This window comes from Rattus norvegicus, chromosome 4, assembly GCF_021556685.1.
Source record: "Rattus norvegicus strain SHRSP/BbbUtx chromosome 4, alternate assembly SHRSP_T2T, whole genome shotgun sequence".
Taxonomy (NCBI): Eukaryota; Metazoa; Chordata; class Mammalia; order Rodentia; family Muridae; genus Rattus; species Rattus norvegicus.
Window position 1 is genome coordinate 178,656,675 of NC_141537.1, and position 22,715 is coordinate 178,679,389.

A 22,715-nucleotide genomic window follows, 5' to 3' on the forward strand; every position below is an offset into this window, starting at 1 on the left:
CAGAATGCCCGGTGACTCTAGCTCTATGGGGCAAGAATAACTGACCGCGTCTTGGTCTTGAGCGTTCTCTTGGTATATAAACACACAGTTTCATTCAGTCTGTAGAGTCTCAACCATGGGTACTGTGAGGACCTCTTTAAAGGAATCCGCATTTTATTTTTATGTGCATGAGCGTTTTATCTGCACGTATATACGGGCACCACATTTGTGTGTCTGCCACCCTCGGAGGCCAGAAGAGAGGGTCAGAGCCTTGGGAACTCGAGGTACAGATGGCTGGGAGCTGCCGTAGCACATGTGGGCTAAGAATCCAACCGGGATCCTCTGGGAGAGCAGCAAGCGCTCTTAGCCGCCAAGCCTCCCTCTAGAGCCTATGATGCTGTCTCTTCACCTCTACCATGTAGGTGGGAAAAGAGTCACCAGTACGCACCATCCCACACAGGGCTTCCAGAGAAGTTACAAGTTCCGGGTTCAGATTAGATTTCAGAGAAGTAACAAACAACATTTCCGTGTACGTCCATCCCAGAAAATACAATACGCAATGTATATTTAGATTTTCATGGGATTCTGTTTGTCATGGGTTTTCGTGTGAGGAGGGGTTATGTGCAGATGTGTAAAGGTCAGCGGGTAATTTCCACCAGGCAGAACTTGGATCAAGCTCACACTGGCTGCAAGCCCCTCTCCCAGCTGAACTATCCCGCTGACCTCTAAACATATTGACGTGCTGAAACTTACCTTTGTATGTCTGAGGTTCAGAATTAACCCAGTACCCAGCTGTCTCATTATGGCTAAATGCGACAAGTTGTTGGTAAAGCCAAACAGGGTTTTCTCGTTCCCAGCAAAGACCCCTTGAAGCAATATTCGACTGCATCTTGCCGTAGAACTAGGTTGGGAACTCCGGCTGTAGCAGAGGCAGTTTCTTACTGGGACAGGAAAATAGCAGTAAAGGTGGAAAGGAAGAAGCTGCTGAGAGTGGCCAGAGGGAAAGGCCGCTGTCCCAGAAGCATGAAGGCCCCAAGGGCCAGCAGGATGCACTAAGAAGCCAGTGAGCACGGAAGAGAGATGCTGGCCTCTGCTCGGACATCGATGGTGCTTCTCTGTTACAGACAAGACAGAGAAGGGCTGATGTCTGGTGCTACTTTGACTAGAGGGGCAGCAGGTTCCTTGTGTAATTCCTACCTCCCCCTGCCAGCCTGGACAGTCCCTGCCAGGCACTGCCCTTAATTTGGCTTCTAAAACACAATGTGGATAATTTAAAGCATTTAAGAATGGGACCCCTGTTGAAGGAATCAGAGAAAGAACTGAAAGAGCTTGAAGGGGCTTGAAACCCCATAAGAACAAAAATGCCAACCAACCAGAGCTTCCAGGGACTAAGCCACTACCCAAAGACTATACATGGACTGACCCTGGACTCTGACCTCATAGGTAGCAATGAATAGCCTAGTAAGAGCATCAGTGGAAGGGGAAGCCCTTGGTCCTCCCAGGACTGAACCCCCAATGAACACGATTGTTGGGGGGAGGGCGGTAATGGGGGGAGAATGGGGAGGGGAACACACAGAGAAGGGGAGGGGAGGAGTTAGGGGGATGTTGGCCTGGAAACCGGGAAAGGGAATAATAATGGAAATGTAAATAAGAAATACCCACGTTAATAAAGATGGAGAAATAAAAAAGAAAAAAAAAAAGAATGGCAACCCTTGGGGTTGACTGTTCCTGCCTCTGCCTGTTCTCTGTGCCTCCATTTCTTTTTCTAGAAGATGGACCTGACAATACTCTCTGTAGAGTTCGAGCAATTTAAATGAGCTTGTCTATGTGTTAACGGTAACAACCACATCTGGCAAAAATTTTCTCCATACCCTACACCAGTTAGGGTTATAATGAATTATCTAATACTCGCACTACATTGCCACACGGGCTAAACACTATTTTGCTCAGGTTCTGGGTGAAGAAACTGAAGTAGAGATGGGTTGGTTTGTCTAAGCCCACACATTCAGCAACCGACAAGGGTAAGATTTGTGTTCGGCCTGGGTGGACACTGAGTACGTGTTCTCCCTTCTCCCCATTACACACAGGGAACACAGCAAAACCAGAGCTTGGGACGGGGCCAGCCTACACTGTCAGCTATTACTGTGAACTGTCGAAGACCAGTCTGGGCACTGTTTTAATTACCCACTTGGGTCAGAACACAGATTGTACCCATGACAAACTGCTCCGAAATACATATCCAGCTCACGCCCGAGGTGATGGGAGCTATGCAGGACTCCTCCGACTCCATTAGCCTTAGGTCTGGCTGGTCGTAAGACTGACATGTTATGAAGTATCCACCACAGAAGAGCACACGGACACAGGTTCAAGCCAATGGAAACTCTCCACTACCTGAACAGCTGTTTGGGACCCAAGTGCAGTCCTCAACCTTTCTCAGGGATAGACTCTAAGCACAAAAATCACATCCTGGATTGACACACATCAATTATTAAGAACAATCAGTCAGAGGAAGAGCAACAGATGCCAGACAGCAAGTTTAATATATTTAGAGACATTTGGTGGGCGTTGCTGCCTGCATGCTGGGTCCCAGAGTCTGCATGTTATTTCCATCATGGCTTCTGTTGTGCTAAGGCCTGGGGACCTTTACACTACAGAACTTCACCACATTACTTCTCTACTTCTGATGCATTTGACTTATTTCTAGCCTGAATCACCATCCTAGTCTCATGTCAAAAAAAAAAAAAATCTTCAGGAGACTCATCCCCAGCCCTCCTCTAGACATTATTCTATAACAGAAATCTGGTCACAGTGCTTTTCAACCCCGAGTCCTCCTGTGATTCTCAAGTGGTTTGAACAAAATAGCTCAGTCAGGAAATGGCTTGCAAGCATGAGGACCTGAACTCAAACCTCAGGAACCTACTTACAAAAAGCCATGGGTGGTGGCCCACACTTGTAATTCAAGTGTTGAGGAGGTAGAGACAAGTTACTTGTTGGGGCTTCCTGATCAACCTAGCCTTCTAGGCATGTCCCAGGTCAGTGATAGACCCTGTCTAACAAAGAAACAAAGCAAAAAGCAAGCCATGCGACTGTCACCTAGCCTTCGCACACATGAACTCAACAGGTATGTGTACATACAGCCATAAACCCAACCAACGAACAAAACTCACCCAATAATCCCTTCGGGACCTGCCCACTCTTCTCAGTATCTTTCCCCATTTTAATTTTGTCTTTCGTATCCAAACACCTGTTAGTTTCCTTGACACAGTGTCTCCTTTGCTTTCTCTATTCCTTCGCAATGCTATCACCTCCCTTTGCAACGCCCTTCGACTTTGGTCTGATTTTTTTAAACCTCTGTTCGTGCAGCGGAACCGTGGCCAAGTCCCACACAGTCTCAGAAACAGTCTGTCACCCCTGATTTCATTCACAGCAGCAGAGTTCCTTGCCCGCTGTAGCCTGTGAATTATTTATCTTATCCCCAGCTCTGAGCAGACAAGTTTGTTAAATACAGTGAATATTTTACCTTTGTTGACACAGCCTTAATACCACTCTGCCCACACAGTAAAGCTAAATATAGCCATCCTCCCTCACTGGCTGTGGCATGGAACTAAGATCATAAGATTAAACTCGTTGCCTGCAAGGCAATCCAGGAACAGAAGTAGGTGAACAGTTGGATTCTGATAATCTCTTTATGTTGGTAGAAGGACTGACATTGAAAATGACAGGTCTTATGTCTCAATAAAGCTCTGGGACCCCAAACTCAGGGATTAAACTATAGAAAGCACATAGATGTCTGCAAAGGGTTCTATAGAAGAGGCAGAAACAGGTGGGTATGTCTAAGCCTTAAAAGACACCACCGTAAATGCGTCTCACAAAACAATGGTACACAGGGGAAAGAATTTGGCTGACTCCAAAGATAGGTAAGGTCGTCTGGTAATTCGGCTTATGTCTTTAGAGAAATACTTTGGAGAAACCTTTAAGGGTGTGGTTGAGGGAAAAGGAGCTTGGCTGAGATCAGGAAATAAGCAAGGGTTTCTCGACGAGTTTTCTGCCATCTTTTTTGAGGCTCCCTTCTTGGAGGCGGATCACAATTAAGTTAGATTGGCTCACTCAACAAGAGAGTGGTTCTGATGCTGCACACCAACCATAACTCCATCTCCCCCTTACGAAAGACCTCTGGCCCGCAACGTCACTTGCCAGGCAAACATTTCACAGTGGTTCCAAGTATTGTTTTTTTTTTAAACACTGATTTAACAATACTGAAAATTATATTCCAGAGTTTGAGGAAGCGCTTTCATTCCTGAGATTCCAGCTTAAGCAAGATTACAAAAGGTAACAGATCAAGAGGGAACGGGGGCATTTAGAGATCAATTTCTTTCTCTCCTCGGGACACTTACACAGTCTCCTTCACAGCATAGTTCTGTCTCCTCTGTGCCCTAGATGTAGGCCTTACACCCTTGATGCTCTGGGGAGCAGCCGTACTTTCCCCAGAGACCCACTGTCAATTTCTTTAGAGCCATTCTGCAGTGGATCAGTCAACACAGTCTTATGTAGTAACAAGAGGCTTGAGTTATATGTGAATTGGGTCACTTAAGGCGGCCACAAACATGGCTGTCTGCATGAATGTGGTAGCGGAGAACAGCGAGAGAGCGATATCACAAGGCCAAGCTCTGGGGCCAGCGATGGTCTTGCAGAAGCCAAATAGGCTGAGATGGGAAATAGACAACATCCCTCTATGGTTTTGCTGATCAGTGGGTTGGAGGCTGGTCTAGTCAATGACTTCACGAGTCTTCAGTCTGCACATGGTGTATGACTCTCTTGAAATTGTTCTATTCTATTCTTGGGCTGAATAGAAATCATGCATCATCTTTCCTTCCATAATGCAGAGCCATTCTCCAGTGCTTGCCCCGCAATGCGCACGTTTCCACGCTATTTCTCATCAAGTTGCTCAGCTCATAATTGCACACTTATCAACCCCTTTAGTGTCTGCTCATTTTCACAATGCCTCGTACTCCAGAAAGCTGTGGGCTGCTGAATATCTAACATGTGGTAGAAGGAGAGGTCTCTAGTAAAAAGTCAATAAATGCTTGAGGATGAGGTTTGTAAATTGTGGCCGAAGAGATGTGTCAGTGGTTCAGAGTGTGTGATGCCTTTTCAGAGGACCATTATAACCTCACAACCACCAGCCACTCCACCTCCAGGTATCTGTCACCTCTACTGATCTCTGTAGGCACACGTATCATACAGGCAACTTAGATACATATAGATACACAGAAATAAAAACACCGCTTTTAATGGAAGTGCATACATCAGTCCTTTCACTCAGAATGTTGGTACTTAAGTCATTGTGATCTGGGGAAGGAAGACCCACTTCTGGAATGGGGACGATGATACCACAGATGTCCAGTGACGACTGCCGTCTATTGCGACAGGTTGAAAGCCCTTCACAGATGCAAGTTCTCTCACGAGCTTTCAAATGATCTAAAATGTGAGTGAGGCAAAAATCAAACCAATAATTTCCTGGTGTGAATTAAGCCCATTGCCTCCTGGGCTGCTTCAGGAGGTGTGTAAGTGAGGGCTCTCTGATTGCCCTGTCTCTAAGTCCTGTACGGCTCAGGTGCAGCAGCTCCGTGTGACTTTTGCCAGAGTCTTTCCTTCCTGTTTAGTAGGAGTTTATGTAAAGAGCCAGGCACCAAAGCCTGATCACACAATGTCTGGTAGATTAAAGTAAGCAACACAAGCTATTGGTGGTCTTCTATACAACCAGGAACAGGAAGTAGCTATCAAGTAACCTCCTAAATCTATCACACTCTGTTGACTCTGGGGAGCTGGCACATGCTCCTCTGTGGTGCTTTGAAGCCATATCTGGGGACCTGGCAGTGGGTAAGTTTGCTCTGTGTGCGCAAAATATTGAGATTTAAAAAAATTTTTTTTTCCGCTAAATCATTGTGGTTTCCTTCAAGGCATTGGCACACTTGCTTTTTGTTACTTTCGTTCCTACAGTAAGTGTTCACCATGCTCGTCAGGGAACTGAACCCATGTCCTGCCTGCGCATGCATTTAGAAGCTGTCAACGTTCACCTTCACACTGAACTCTCCACGAGAGTTTCTGAGCATGTGTTGTTTAAAGATGTCAGAATCCCCACACAAAAGCGAATCTGTGAATTCTAACGTCATTCTCTCTGTTATCAGTTAGTCACAGGGACCCATGGCCGCCGCTGAGGCACCAAATCCATCACGGACGTGACTCTCGTGCCACATAGTGCACTGACTGGGCAGACTTGGTAATATCCTAAATTCACCTGGGAATCTTGGAGGAGCAGAGGGAGAGCTGTCATTCTGGGCTTTCTGTCTCTTGTCAGGCTAGGGACGCTGAAGACCGCCATTCTCTTGGTGTTTTAGCAGGCTGGCTTCTGGTCCCAGATGGAGCCAAGAAAAGCAGAGGAGTGTGAAAAATAAAAATATTTTCAGTGTTGTTACCCCAACCTTTCGAAGCCTTGAGAGATTTCCTTTGGATTGGTGAAAGAAGCGATTAGAATTTAGGGCGCTGCTTTCCTCTCTGGGCTGAGTAGCACACAGTTTCAATCCTGTCAGTGTGCTAAAATATACCTTAGAGTAACGAAAGTCAGGACATTTTTAGGTTTAGATTAGAAATCGGGAATTTTTTTTTTGAAAAGAGAAATACTATTCTTCGAGCTAGGCTCCTTCTCCGTGTCCGCGGAAGTTTCTAAAATCGTCAAGTTGAGCTCTGCGCTACTGTGAATGACTCTGCCAATTGGAAGCCCGAGGCTGAGCCCACGATCTCCTAACAATTTGTAACAGGTTCATTGCACAACACAAAAAGCAAAGGAGGCAATAGATCCAGCAGAACCACAAGACAACAAAAAAGACAAGTCAGACTTTCTCTGCAGATTAATCCTATCCAGCTATTCAGAATGCTCAGGAAACAGCAAGACGCTTTTTACAAAGGAAAAAAAAAAAAAACGCTCAATATCCTCCAGTGTTTTCTACCCACATAGGGCTTCACTGACTCAGATATTAATATTATCAGCTGATTTGCTTATTTGTGGGTGACTCCTTGGTTTCCTTATTGAGGGATTTCCTTCGTCCCTAAGTCTTACCGAGTTCTGACTCACAGTCCAGGCGCTGCGCTGGAGTTCTGCATGGGCTCCCTCGAGTTAGTGGCATTAACTTCTGGTTTACAAGGACTGTCGCTCACACTGCGGCTGGCTCAGTACTGATATCCCTCACATATGTCTCCTCCTTCCCAGGAACGAGAGGATGCTAAGTCACAAAGCCAAAGCAGGGGACATGACAGAGGTGACATACTGAGAGCATAGGATGGCCTGGTGGTACCTGATTGGCTGCTATCTAATTGTGCGGTGTCCCCTCCCTCTGGGGGAGGGTGGGAAGGTCAGAGAGAGAGAGGCCTCAAGTGAAGAAACAGAGAGAAGGAAAGCACGAGGGTGGATGGAAGTAAAGAGTGTGGCCAGGGAATGCTGGCTGTCTGTGGTTGGCAGCAAAGACAAGGAACTAGCTCCATACCAAGAAGGACAAACTTGGTCATACTGGGACTTTGGCAGAGTCACATTGACTTTGGACTCTTTGTTCTTGCCGGGTAGGACTGCTGGGCGCTGAACTCTGGACCGTGCATATGCTTAGCAGTTGCTATACCATTGAGCAGCAGTCCCAGTCTGCTCGTCCTGGACCTTTGACCCCCTAATGGTGTAAGAGACTAAATCTGTGTTGTTGTGGGTCCATGACGTTTGTGGTAAATTTGTTAGAGGGACATGAGTGACCAGTGCAAACTGTTTTTAAAACTTTGCAGCGTGGCGTGCACTGCAACAATCACATTACACACGGCACTGTTCAATTGCAGCAGCCATCGGTAGATTTCAAGATATGAAGAAGGGCCAGAGAGATTGAGACTCTTGGATACAGTAGAACTGGAGCGGAGATCCCTGCTGGATATGAGCACCTTGAGTCTGGTGAAGAACCGAAGCCGGCAGTGCATGGGCACTAGTATTTAAAAACCAGAACCCTGTGGAAGTCATAGGTGATCAAGGCAGATGCTGAAGAACACAGAGTCCTGGAGCCAGAGCCAAGCTTCTAACAATCGATCATGCACATTACGCTCTGCATACTCACCAAGTACAACCAACTCGGGATCCTACTGACGACCCTTCCAACAAGGAATTTCCATTTACTCACTCCTGGCTTTCACTGATAGGATGGAAACCATGATTCTAGTTTTGGGTGGACTTTGTATGAGAGAACCAGTTCAGTTTTCACATTTATTTGGATGCATGGGAAAGTCACAATAAATGGTACTTTATTGGAAATTTTATGACACTAGGAGAGTTTTTCCTTTGTTTCCCCAGCCACTGAATGAATGACTGTCCCATCTTCCACGAATCTTGGTTGCTGGGAGGAGGCAAGTATCTTTGTGGAAAGTATCCTATTCATTTCCTCTTTTGTCTGGGCGTGGCCATGCTCTAACCATGTCTGTGCGATATATAGAAGAGGTTCTATATATCGAGGCAGCTAACAATCGCAGATGCAGTCGTACCTTGTCTACGGTCCTAAACGCAAGACAGAGGACTGTGAGCTACTCAGAAATAGTGGCACCATGGATGGAAATGAATGGTGACTGCCTGGATCACCACAGAAAGGGGAGCTACCAACCAGTCAGAAGCAGATACACGGACTACTATATGAATAAATTAGCGATTTCCCAAACATGAGGGGGAGCTTAGGGAACCTTGCAGAAGAGGAGGAGGAAGGATCGTAGGAGCCTGACGGGTCAAGGACACCACAAGAACGACCAAAGATCAACACCCTGGCCTCACAGGGCCTCACAGAAACTGAAGCAACAGCCAGAGAGCCACATGGGACTGACTAGGTCCTCTGTATATATCTGACTGTCATGTAGCTGGGTCTTCATGTGGGACTTGTATCAGTGGGAACAGGGACTGTCTCTGACTCTTTTGCCTGCTTTAGGGACCCCTGTTCTCCTACTGAGTTGCCTCATTCAGCCTCAACAAGAGCAGAGGAGCCTGGTCTCCTGGTAACTTGATATGCCCTGTTTGGTTGATACCCATGGGAGGTCTGCCCTTTTCTGAGCAGATGGGGGAGGGGCAGAGGGGAAGTGTCAGGGAGGGGCAGGGAGGGAAGGAGGGAGGAAAAATTGCAGTCAGGATGTAAGAAACAACTTAAAAATTAATGCTTTGTAAGCCATTGAGATTTTTTTCAGGTTTGTTACAGTAGTTGGTGTCACCTACGTATTAATTATATAAAAATTCTCTTTTCTTTAGCTGGTGGCCTCTTCTGTTACCCCTTTGTTAACCCACTCGGACTCCATTATCTTACAGATACCATAGGGTTCCCATGCTAGGTTCGCCAGAAGTGCCACCATTGTCCTCATCCTCTCTCCCCTGTTCCATGGGCAGGGTACATTGCCTGAACTTGGCATCTCTCTCTGGCCACATTGTTCTGATAGTTAGGAACTGCCCCTCAAGGATGGCCCAGCAGTCTCTGTTGCTGCCTCGAGGAATGGCTCCTCAGCTACTTCAGTTCTTCTTGGCTTGGTATTTCTGCAAACCACCGTCCTCTTATGTGTTAGGTTATATCTCTCCGTTTAGGCATGTCCGTCTCTGCTCAAGTTGAAGATCATAGAGCCAATGGTGGAACGGTATACTCATTATCAGGGGAGCATCCTGATGGATTCTTTCAGACCCGATGGTGTGAACTACCAGTAAGTAATGGTGTGATTTGCCAAGGTTCTCTGATATGTAGTTAGGATTTTTATTTTAAGCTACTATAAGCTTAACAATAAACATTCAAAATAAATTATTTCTTTAAATGACTAAGAGAAGCTTTGGAAATTCCACTGTTACAAATATGAAAGCTAAGTGAAAGTGACTAGATTCAGTTGCATCCGGATCCCCATCTTTTATGAAGAGCGTCCTCTATCAGTTCAGACTTGGCAGCTCTCGGCAATCAATGTGGAGGTCTGACTTTGAGGCTAAGTTGCTCAGTAATGTTTGTAGACTCTCTAGTTGGGCAAGATGGATAAATCTTACTGCTTTTACAGAGCCTGGTTTTGCCTAGATTCCCTAGAAGGCAGAACCTGGGATAAGGATTAAGTACTTAGATCTTTACTTGCAAATGAAAACTCAAGACACAAGGACGAGAAAGTTGGGAAAGAGACTGAAGTACCAGAGCACTTGGGATGTGGCTGACGATGTCACTACCTCTGTCTGCAGTGAACTTCAGGGGGTCAGCAGGTCACAGAGCAACTTCCTGTCTCCTTAGTATGCACGGTGCTTCTCTAGGGGAACTGGATGGTAGCTTAGGGCACATCATAAGAGGAAAAAGTTCTGTAGAACCTGCACCTCAGAACTTAGAGTTTACCATGGGGGGTTCTCTGGAAATTCTTGGCTGCGTGTGGTCAGAGTTATTTTGTGATTGCAAGGAGCACAGATTCCGTCTCATCCAGAATTGGCAAAATCTCTAAATGGGAGGCGTATGGCCTGGTGTGGGTGGCAGGTTGGCCATAGGCAGTCAAGCCACTTGGACTAAGTCAATTGACAGGGCATCAATATCCCAGAGACGGGGAGCTTTATGTGTCTGCCACGCTCTCTTCATTGCGTCTGTCTCCTTGATTTTTTTTTGGCAACACAGGACTGAGTATTTTAAAGTATCTTCAGTGCGAACTTCCAGAGCAGACGACCGACGTAAGTGGAGTGGCTGAGCCTGTGGCCCTTTTGTAGTTCACCGTGTGTGGCGCTCTGGCTTCTGAGATGATGGCGCAGCCACCGTGAAGAAGAACACATGGACCGAGTAGGCGATTCTTTTTCCCTTTAAAAAATTTAAAGGACAATGTGGGGGAGTGAAAAGAAGTAAATTTCCTCTTCTGGGGACAAAAGACTCGTTGTGGAGAGTCCTGGTGTCCTAATTCAGGATCATAATGACTTTCAGAATTATAGAATCTCAATGAAGAAAAAAAAATAACCCCAACGCTTTCCCTTATAAAAAATAAACAGAAAAATTAGAATACAATTCTAAGAGATGACACACTAGGAGTTAGGTGAGACACGGAAGTCTTGAGACATTTGGAGAATCCGTAACCCAGAGACACACTACTCTGATCTGGAATCCAGAAGACACCAAGGGCATCTGCGATGTGGTCTGGTGAAGGCCAGCTCTTCTGAACCCCACGGTGCACAGGGAGGAGGGATGCATAGGCCGTAAAAGGAACAAATATTAGGTGTAGATAGGATGCTCATCCCATAAGGAAGACGCCCCCCCCCCCAAGCACCAGCTTCCTGCTTTGTTGTGGGAGAAACAGTGAATTAAATCGTCAGTTAAGAATGAATGGAGCTACCTGCTTCCATGTGGGGGAGTGAGATAATTAAAGAGTTAACCAAAAGGGAACCATATGGGATACCTTGGCTTGCCTTCTGGTACCTTCTGGAGCATAAACAAAGGTCTACTTGTTTAAGGTCTCAAACAAAATAATTCTAAATATGGCATTTAAAAACAAACACAATAAAACTCAATCTTTAACCAAAGATCCATAAAAGACAGATGATTAAAGAGATGCTTTTACTGTGCTATCCCGACTATTAACTGCCTTCCTCTCATGGTGAGTCTTGCTTAGCTACAGTGGCCCTTTTTTTTTCTTCACAGGAGAATAAAAAGACTGGCTTTTGGGGTGTTAATGAAGAAGAAAGAATATATAAAAATTTTAGAGTGGGGAATTAATTATTTTGAAAAATAATTAAGGGCTATGAAAGCAATATAGCTTAGGAAACACTAGCGGCAGGCCCATAAATATCATTTTCATAGTCATTTTGCTTGTGTTGCTCCAAGTTTGTATCGAGCTATAGCTGGGAAATGTGAAAGTCACTCAATATGCTCGGCGCCGTGGGGCTTCCGCGGTCCCCCTCAGTGACTTCCAGATCAAATTTCCTCTGCGTCTAAGTGAAAAGATGATGTTTCTAGCAGTCAGCCCCGCAGTCACAACCTGAGATCTGCAGAGCCAGCTGTGCTCACTCGGTCTCATATGCTGCCCCATAATGAACACGCTACATGGCTGACAACCGTGTTGATGGTGCGTGAGCCCGAATATCATCTAGCTGGTCTCTGCTGTGAAGGATTTCGGTGCGCCTGTCCAAAAGGAATAAGGAAAGCCCTCCCCCTTCGCCCCCACCTCTCAGTCCTTTAAGAATGTTTGTTTGTGTATTTGGGGAAGGATTATGAAAACACACAGAGTATGAAATGACTCAGTGGAGAAATTCTGTGATCAGGTTGATGCTCGAGTCCTTCACGCACTCCACTCTCTGTCGAGTGAGAGCAATTGAGGCTCTGCGCACTTCACCAAACAACAGCCCATGCTATCACCGCCGTCGTAAAGCCTCCGTGGGCAGCACGACAGTTAGTTAATAGTTTACTTTTCAGCCAATGTCACGCATTAAGAGTAATTTGAAACTATTCATGCGCTGAGAGAACAGCGAGGAGCTGTCAGCCCCTCGTGAACATCCGACGTATCCCTGTGTCTGTCCAGATTGGTACACATTGTCTGTCCAGAGCCATAGCTTCGGTTGTTTATTTCCTTTTTCTATCCACGAAAACCTGCCTCTTGCTCCTTTCTCCCATACCCTGCCATCCCACGGCAGTCAAGAGATGCAGACATGAGAACTTATGGGGGAGGGTGCTCAGGGACTGCGGGTGAGAGCGATCAGGAGAGGACCGGAAGTTGGGCGGAAGGGGAGTTTGAGCATGCGTGAACGTTGCTGTGGGATACAGGGTCTGTCATATAACATACACCAAGTATGTTGCGATGGAATGCCAGCAAGGTGAATTATAATACCGTGCGGTGCAGTGGCAAGAGCCTCTGAGACGGGTTCGAGGAGTGCTCAGTGGGCACCCTATCCCCACTCCCACCAATTATAAGGTGCTCTGCCCCTGTGCCATTGAGAGCTGCAGGTTCTGTCTCCCTCCAGTCTCATCGTTCTTTGCCCTCCATTGACTTAGCACAGTCGTATTTCCATGAGATTGGAAGCTGTTTAAGGCAGGGAACTGCAAACTCAGGCCATAATAAAGATACTAAAGGGAGGAAGAATGCCGTGTGTAGAGCAGAGGAAGTGTTGCAAGGGTTGCAGAGGCAGAGAGAGTATCTTCTATAACTAGAGGCCGAGACTTTTACTATAAAGCCGCAGTGTGTACTGATCTGAGCGTCTGCAGACAGGGATTGTATAAAGGGTCCGCTTTAGCTTGCCCTCTATTCACACACTCTAGAGCTCATAATGCATGTGGCGTGGGGGCTTCCGTTGTGTTTCCGAGATGTTTGGAATGCCAGGGGGTTAACTACCAATATCTCAGTGGTAATGAGGACCCAGGAACCATCAGATTTTAAACTTATAAGTCGTTCACGTATGGAACACAGGGACTTTCACTATTTGCACTGGTATCTGGGGTTGGTACTTTGGTCTCTGGTTCATGGAATGGTCCAGAAGGTCATGTAATACTGGAGCCTTTCCATATGGTGAACACACAGGTGTCCCTGATTCTGCTTTAGATGGCTCCACATGTCAAGAAAACTGGAACATCAAATATTTAAAGGACGAAAACGTATTTTTGTTCAACAAAAAAACTTAGAAGACACTTTGTGGCTTCATATAATTACCATGCTTGAAAGCAGTGCAGCAAATCCAATACAGAGATCACTGAAAACAGGAATGGGGCCAAGTGCTAACCACCACTGTGTTGAGAAGCTTAGGTAATTGCTACCTTTGCACTGGGCCATAGTATCCTTATCTGTACCCAAGAGCAATCAGCACTGGGTTGTTTAAGATTTTAACACTGCAAGTGTGTGTCCCTGACCCCGAGAACCATAAACTCACAAGCAGCACACTTATTAACACAGGCATTGATGAATCTGTGCCCTGCATGACGGGGTAGGAATCATATCGATGGTGATGGTATATTTCTGAAGATGTTGCCTGGCTTAGAAAACTCAACCACTCATCGCCTCAAAATTGTCATCAATTGGGTTCAAAGACAACGTCTACTTGCTGTGATCATCTTGGATGTTAAATATCATGTAATCCAGACAAAGCTCTCCACATCACCCCTAGCGCCCGGAAGGAAATATCTGAAGGTCTGTTGGGGCTTGGTTTCACTCTGCAGGACGGACCTGGAGATGGTGAGTCCAAGTGCATTTACACATTATGACCACTAGATGGCACATGCAGCTTTTTTCTCCCTAGTTAGGCACCGTTTCCTTTTTGACTCCTCCTTAGCATTTTGTGACCTTGGGGAACCTCAGAAACAGCGTTTTCAGTGACACAATAGTATCTCTTTTTTAAATAGTCATTAATCAGTGAGGTATTTTAATGAGTTTTTTGATGTAAGCTATTTGGAAGGGTGTGTGTGTGTGTGTGTGTGTGTGTGTGTGTGTGTTATACCTTTTCTTCTAAATATATAAAAATGAATGTAAGTAGAGTAACTGAAAGTTTAAATGTGAATTCAATGTCACAGTAGAAGTTTGAGGAAGAGAGAGAAATACAGAAGTAGGCAATGTGGAGTTCCTGTCTTCACCCATTTTACAGTCTACAGTTATAGGGTAGGAACACAGCACCAGCAACACAGGTCAACAGTGCCACGATGGAACGATAGCATGGTCACTTATAGTACCACATCCTCAAACCTCAGCTGGTCGCTATGGCACCTCAGGTAACTTTGGAGAGAGTCCGGGATGCTCTCTGAAGGAAGTCGTGATGACAAGAGTCCAACACCCACAGACAGGCAGCCGTGTCTGGTTTCTCGGTCTCAATGCAAGAAGAAAGCACAAAGTTGTGAAAGATACTGGAGAGACAGGAAACAGTGCCGTGCAAGCCATGCAAACCTTGCGCGTAAGAAGCGGCAGAGGACACTAAGAGGCTACAGGGCACACACGGCCTTCTGCAGCTAACGCCGACAAGCCTGGATTTTGTGGAGGCTTGCGATGGAAATGAGCGGCAATTCATCTGTCATGGTGTCTCTGACTTTTTCTCTAATCCTCAGTTTGAGGAGCACATGTTGGTAGATACAAATAGGTTTTTGCCAAACATTCAAAACATTAAAAACCAGTAGCTGATGAGTAATTCCCCCACCCCCGGTGAATCCAGAACCCTGCATGAAGCATGTGGGTTGATATCTTCCATGTGTCCTGATTGCCTAGGGTTTCTTCTCCTCCTCCTCCTCCTCCTTCTCCTTCTCCTTCTCCTTCTCCTTCTCCTTCTTCTTCTTCTTCCTCTTCTTCTTCTCCTTCTCCTCCTCCTCCTCCTCTTTCTCCTCTTCCTCCTCTTCTTTGTCTTCTTCCTGCTTCTGCCTTGTCTTCTTGTTCTTCCTCTTCCTCCTCCTCTTCTTCACTTTATATGGAGAACACTAGGACTTTATTAAAGAGAGATGACAATCAAGTGACAAGAAGTTGAGCTGAGCCGAGGTGAGTGGGTAAGAGGACACTTCCATTGGATGTTGTCATCCGCATGAGGTAGCTGACTTGAACGCACTGCCAGAAGTGGATAGACAGATTAGCAGTGAGTTTTGGGGGTGAAATCACAAATGCACTGCCAAGTAGATGAGACTTCTCCCTGGGGCCACAGCGAACCGATGGCCAATATTTAATGTCAACTGATGTGTCCATGACTAATTCTTAACATCAGAGGCTGAAGCAAAAAGGTAATTGTATATGTGTGCACTTGTGCACACACACACACACATACACACACACATATGCACACTCACACACATGCACACTCACACACATGCACACTCACACACATGCACACTCACACACATGCACACTCACACACTCACCTTCTCCCGATAATGATATAATGATTGCTAATTACTAGAAAAATGACTGAGCACAGTGGTCATAGAAAGTTACTTCTCTGTGTGATCTATTTCCTCATTTTATAAAATGGTGAATGCAAATCATCCCTTTAAAAAAATGCTGCCTATATAATTGTGATAGTAGAATATTATCATGTGTGGGGGGCTCTTTTAAAATATTTGGGAAGCTAGGACAGAGTCCCATGTTAAGAACACTCACTGTTCTTGTACAGTTCATGAGCTAGGAGGCCAGCACCGAAGTCAGGTGGCCTGCAACCACACAAGTCCAGCTCCAGGGGAATCTGATTTCTTCTGGATTCCACATGCCCCTGCCCACACGTGCACACACCTCACCCAGATGCATACACGTGCACACAATTAAAAGAAAGCTAAATCCTTCAAGCTTTTCGATTACTGTGAAACTCAGACTTACTGATGTGCTTCTTCCTTTCCTCTCCAGGGGCTTGGACCTGCTGCACACAGCCCCCCACAATGTCCATGGGTGACAGCATACAGTAGCTCCCAAGCGGGCTTTTCTATGCAGGTGAGCCATGCTCTCTGCAAGCTAGAACAGAAGATCCCCGAGCATCCCATCTCCTTGGTAACTCCCCTGTTCTTTTTTTTTTTTTTTTCTTTTTTCTTTTTTTCGGAGCTGGGGACCGAACCCAGGGCCTTGCCCTTGCTAGTTCTTTTGTGAAACAGAGATAGCCCAGGCTGGCTTCAAGCTCATTAAGTAGCCAAGGCTGGATTTAAATACCTGATCTTCCCGCCCTCTACCTTTCAAGCCACCAGGCCTGACTTTCTGGAGTTGGTTTCTTATAAGCTCATCAAAAATTTTTTTCCAGAACGAAAGAAAATTCATCTTTTCCACGTTTGAGTGAGAAGCCCGGAGGTGCCCTGCTGTGTATATTGTTATAAAATGCCCGGTCCACCAAGGCCTCTAGCAGCACCACGATCAAGCCGAGCCCGTTTGAGGAGACCACTTGTTTAGTAGGTTAAGAGACACTTTCTCTGGAAATACACAGTTTTCATTATCCTTGAAATATATTTATTTATGTCTTAAATAATGAGGACTTGAAGTGTTATTATGAAAAGAGAGACACAGATTTTCTATAAATGTGTTTTTCTTGCGATAATATGTGAAATTACATTCCATGTTAAATTGCTCGAGGCAAGCAAGGTTTAATACGTATCTAAATAATTAAGCTAATTGTGTAAAAATATATTTGCAGAATTCAGCAAATGTGTTAATACATTTACATCATATTTGCCCACTTCTTCACATAACTAAAGTTTGCTTTGCGGAAACAGTCTCTCAAGTACTGAGCGTCCTCCGTCCTTGTCTTTTTCAGTGTCCAGTGCTTTCTGGGAAGGAAAGGGAGTCAAGAGGCGTGGCATTAAAACATGGCTGACTGTCTGCCCCTTGACTTCCAACTGCTTCTTCCCCTTCTTTTGTGAGGCAGCATCTCTCTCTTTCCTTTCTTCTCTCCCTTCCTCCAGCCCTCCCCTTCCTCCTACCCCAGACCCCCTCACTTCTTTGTTTGAGACAGGGTCTTACTCCACAGCCCAAGCTTGCCTTATGCTCTCGGTATAGTTAAAACTCTCTCAAACTCAACAGCGATCCGTTGCGTGTAATTTTTTTAAAAAAAACACACACACACACACACTACTGCCTTCCGGGGAGCTCCGCCCACGCTCTGACCTCTTCCAGTTCCCTGAGCTACATTCAGCGTAGCCCTGGATCGATCACCCCCAACCCAGGAAAGCCAGGAGATGCTGTCTGCACTCCACTTGCTCCCTCTCGGCTTCTCTGGTTACTTCTTGCTAGCTTTGCCAAGCCGCCAGCTTCTGCCCCGGTTTCTCTCTTTCTCTGCCCACCTTTGCTCTGCAGATGAAAAACACTCAGATGGCTTTGTTATTTTAGAACTTGCCAGATAGAATCTCCTGCCCTAACCTTAACAGCCAGCCTATCGCAGCCAGCCTCCAGTGGTGGTGGAGGCCCCTGGTTCTAGCTTTTCCCCAGGATTTTATAAGGCTCTTTTGTGCTTCTCCTTCCAAGGCCTGGCGGAAAAGACCACCCCACTCTTTTCCAGCATCTCTGTTTCTTTCTCCTGGAACCAGGAAGTCCTACCTGTCCCTTCCATTCAGCAATTGGCTCCAGGTTTTCTTTATTGACACAATCAAGAACCAATGAGGGGACCAGAACCTCCCCCTACAGCAATCCTTCTGCCCTAGATGTCTAAGGGCTGGGATTTTAAACTTAAGCTGCCCCACCCAGCTCTTCTGTGAACTTCAAGATCACGTTCTTAAGTGAGGACTCATGCTGTAACCCTGAATGACTGTAAAAAGGAAGGGCATTTCCTACAGTGTCCCCTTCTCCACTAATGGTGAGGGATCCACAGTCTACGGGTGTCACAAGGCCTTCCCAGGCCCTCCCTCAAGTCGGCTGTTCGGATTGCTGGCTGTGGAGATCTGACACTACCACCAGGAGGGAGAAAGAATCCCGCCCCCGGCACAGCACATCTCAGAGCAAATGCATGCTATGTTCTGGAGCACAGTGGTGGTGCTTGTGGCCATGTTTTGGCGTTTCCATGTGCTGTTAACGTCGAATTGCTCAGTTTTCTGCAGCCAGCTCCCATTCATGTTTCTTTGTTGAGAAGAGCTACTGTGCTGCTAGCACCAGTATCCAGTAAGACGAATGTCTACCTCCCTGCAAGCCTCACCCATTCAATTCCTGTGGACTCCTTAATTCTTGCCTTGCTGGGATCCCAAGATAGTGCATCCCTCCAAACCTCCAAACCTTCCCGTATCTTCCTCCCTTTCTCTTCTTCGTTTGTTAATATCTCTCTCTCTCTCTCTCTCTCTCTCTCTCTCTCTCTCTCTCTCTCTCTCTCTCTCGCAATCGCCTATCTCCTCCTGGGAGCCTCAGACCTACCACCAAGGCTCCAATCAAGCACAAACTTGAACTTGAACATGAGGATTGTTCCCATCCTGGGGTGTTGCTGCTTTCTTTTGGGTGGTTCTTTGTCACACGACACAGCATAATAGCTGCTTCTGAAGCGTTCCACTGTCTGGCAAGCAATTGGAAGATGGATTAAGTGTCCATGATTCAGGAACCGTATGTAAGTCTGACGTGTAGGGGTCCTATGCTAACACCATACCGTTTCCCTTTATTTTTAAACTTTTAAATCTGATTACTTACCTTTTGTGTTCCTGTGTGTAGGTGCCCATGCCATAGTATGTACAGGTCAGAGGACCAAGTCCAGGAGTCGGTTCTCTCCTGCCATGTGCATCCTGTGGATGGAACTTGGGTAACCAGACTTAGCGGCGGCCATAGTTGCTTACCGAGCCATCTGGCTGGATCTGCACCCTTTCCACAGAACCCACCTGAACACAGTGGGTTTTGTTATCTGCTGAGGGTTCTGGAGTGGATCCTGCTTGGTGAGAGAGACAGCTGCACTCCTAACCAGTTGTTGGAATGCATAGGTCTGTCTCTCCTTTACAGGGTTCTGATCTAGGCCACCTTTACCCTGGCACTGCTTGTTTCCCTGGGGGCAGAATTACCCAAGCACTCCATGGGTCACAGAGTTCATCAAGGCCTGTGTGAGAAGGCGGGTCCACTCACAGCTTACTTAGAGTTGCCACGGGATGCAGACATTCAGGAGGAAGGAATGTCTTCCTATTTATAAAAAACATGCTTGTTTTTAAAACATTTTGTCTTCAGTTTCTCTCACCACTTAACTTTTGCTGTGGTGAGTCTGTCGGCTGCAGAGGGGAGGCTTTCCTCTCGGGGTCAACCGTGAGTCAGTCAGCACCACAGAGCAGAGGTAATGGAGCCACCCCTCCCGCCCAGTCAACACTAGGTGGGCATGGGATACCCTTGACTTCCTCTCCCAAATGTAGATGACTCTACACTTGAGCCAGCACCTGCACAGCCCCTCACACTCGCCCACCACGTTCTATGGTCTACATCTTGTTTTCTGTGCCTCAGTTTCCTCAGATGGGAAGAAGAAATGGTTTTAAATGAGTGTATTTATTTATGTATCTACTCTCCCGCTTTCTGTGTGTATGTGTGTGCATGTGTGTGCCTGTGTGTGCACATACTTGTGCATATATGTATTTGTGGGGTCACATGCATGTCCCGATGAACATTTGGAGGGCAGAGGATAACTTTAGGGGACAGCTATCCTCATTTTGCATTCGGTCGCTATGACAGACACTAAACCATAAGAAATTTGTGAAAGAAAAAGTCTGTTTTTGCTAACAACTCTCAGGTTACAGTCCATCAGCAATGGAAGCCAGGGCAGGAACTTAAGGCAGGAACCTGGGGGAAGAACTGAAGCAGAGGTCTAGAGAAACACTGCTTGCTTACCTGTCTGCTCCCCATTTGCTGCTCTTCCTGATTTCCTAAGTACCCTACACCACCTGCACCGGAGTGGCAGCCCCCACAGTGGGTCAGGCCCTCCCACGTCAATGATTAAACAAGAAAACGTCCCTCAGGCTTGCCCACTGGCCATTCGGATGGAGATGTTTTCCCAATATAGTTTCCTTTGCCTAGATGACCCCGGCTTGTGTGACGCTGACATTAAAACAGACCAATCAAGCAACTCGTAGGAGTTGGTCCTCTCCTTCCCCTATGCGAGTGGGTGGGAATAGGACTCAGTTTGCTAATGTCAATGGCGAGCACCGTTCCCCGCTGAACCTAACAAAGCAGAACGGGAAGATCGCACGCAAGACGGTCGAGCAGCCCACGTACTGAGAAGAAACGAAGGAAAGAGGAGCTATAATAAATAGGAGGCATCTCTCTTCTCCTCCTCTATAGCGCCCCCTACACCTGCCTTCTTCACATGGAATAACGCATCCACGAACATGACATCGTAGCTCATTTTCAGTGACCTCCTTAGGAACGAACGCGCTGCAGGCAACAGTAGCCACGGGCAATGTGTGATACCTGGGAACTCCAGCTGTGGTCAGACCAGGCTTGTGCTGCAAGGACAGAGCGCATGCTGGAGTGAGAAGGCCGAAGACTCCGCAACACGTGAGAAACAGCTCGTTTGTAACATTAGAGCTTATTACACATTGCAATAGTACTTCCTTCAACTCAGTGGACCGTATACAGCTCCTAAAGGCCAGAAGTCATTCATGTGCCAGGCTGGCTTTTGTCCCCACGGTAGACACCGGGTTCTGAGGGTTTCTTCAGCTTTCCCTACTGGAATTTCAGAGTAGACTGCGAACGAGGGTCGCTCCTGTCTTCGACGTTTGGGTTCTCTGGGCATTGGTTGTCTAGGGCGTTTAAGCCCCGCCTGCTCTGCCAGAAGAAAATGGCAGGGAGAATCAGGAAGGTCCATGACATTTACCCAGGGCCTGAGAGCAGCCCTCTGCCAGGGAACCTTCCTCCCTGGGAGTGAGAGGCAGGGCTATTTCTAAAGTCATTTCGTATCTTCTGCTGAAAGGAACCATATGTCACACAATGAAATATATTCTGGGCAAGATGCACATACATCTCACAATAAACATGTATGCAAATCAGCAAAGATTCTTTTTAGGGACAGGGATGCACTGATATTATTTATATCGGTGCTGTCGACTGTGTCCCCAGGCCACTACTCTGAGGTCAGATTCAGTTTTGACTCCTTTCCACTCTGCCCTAACACCTGAGGAGGACGGTTTTACACAAGAGTACGCTGAGACTTCTGTTTCATTTTGTTTTCTGGTGAAGAGCTCGTTTTCGGTCACTCAAATTTAACTCTCAATAAGTCACAAGCTTGCAAGGGACTGGCGTGTGTCCAGTGGGCCTGGCAGATCTGCGAGTGTCTCTTGGGAGACATTTTGGATGGGAATAGCACCAAGCAGAGCTCCCAGGACCCAGAGCTGAGTCCTGCCCTGGTGCCCTAGAGCTGGCTTGTTTCCCTTTAACAGTTTGGAACACAGAGTTGGCTCCTAATTGGAGCCCGTGCTGAAATTAGGATGCTTTTGGAAATGCATTTTTGCAAGGTTCCTGCTGCCTAAATGAGTCTCCATTGCAGGTTACGGAGAAGGAGAGGCGTGTGGGGGTCCCAATAATGTTGTGCTGGCTGCAAATCAACATGAAAATTCAGAAATCAGCGCTGCTCAGCGCAGCCCAGGAAATTCCATTCAGGGAGTGGAAGGTCTGGCTGCGTGGTGCTGGCCCCTTTAATTGTCCCCTGCTCTGTCTGTTGCTTCCCATCATACGTCCCCCTGAAAAGCCACATGGCCACAAATACACATTTAGGATTTGATTACAAAGTTCCCTCCATTTACATGTACAAGATAGAGCCTACTGTGACAGATCAGTGCTCCTAAAGTTTGGGAGGGAGGCTAAACAAAGTGCTGCTTCCACAATGCTGGAAGACACGGAAAGTCTTGGGGAAGATCTAGTCAATCACGAAGAGCCCCGTGATGCTGCACATGGGCTGTATGCGACCGCAAACCGCCAAGATGCCCTGTCGTCAACTGTCCTACCTTTGCTTCCAGGCCACCCCAACCGCGGTGCATAATAGAGCGCCCACCAGGTATTCCAAAGTAAAGCAGCTCGAGGCCTGCCTTGCGGGCCACCTCAACAATCCTGGAAACTGTGGGAGCTGGGGCAGTGGCCAATCAAGTCAACTGCTGTGCAAGGTGGGGGCTGAACCACATGGAACAATGCTGGGCGTGGTCGTTGCTTCTCATTAGCCTAGCACATGTGGATCCGTGGGACTTGCAGGAGAGCCTAGGTTCCTGGGGAGAGATCTTGTCTCAAAACTCAAGGAAGACTGTGCTTGAGGAATGGACCCCAAAGTGGTCTTCTGGCCTCTACATGTACCCTCATATGTGCACACCTACACACACACACACATA

The 22,715-nt window shown here is 46.7% G+C and overlaps 1 long non-coding RNA gene across 1 annotated transcript; it reads left to right on the top strand.

Moving 5' to 3' along the window:
* Window positions 1-12,811: 12,811 nt before the first annotated feature.
* On the top strand, window positions 12,812-16,921 carry LOC147995135 (uncharacterized). The gene is made up of 4 exons (XR_015687278.1): window positions 12,812-12,933; window positions 13,906-14,184; window positions 16,318-16,401; window positions 16,703-16,921. It is a non-coding gene; the product is annotated as an uncharacterized LOC147995135 (long non-coding RNA).
* The last annotated feature ends 5,794 nt before the right edge of the window (window positions 16,922-22,715 follow it).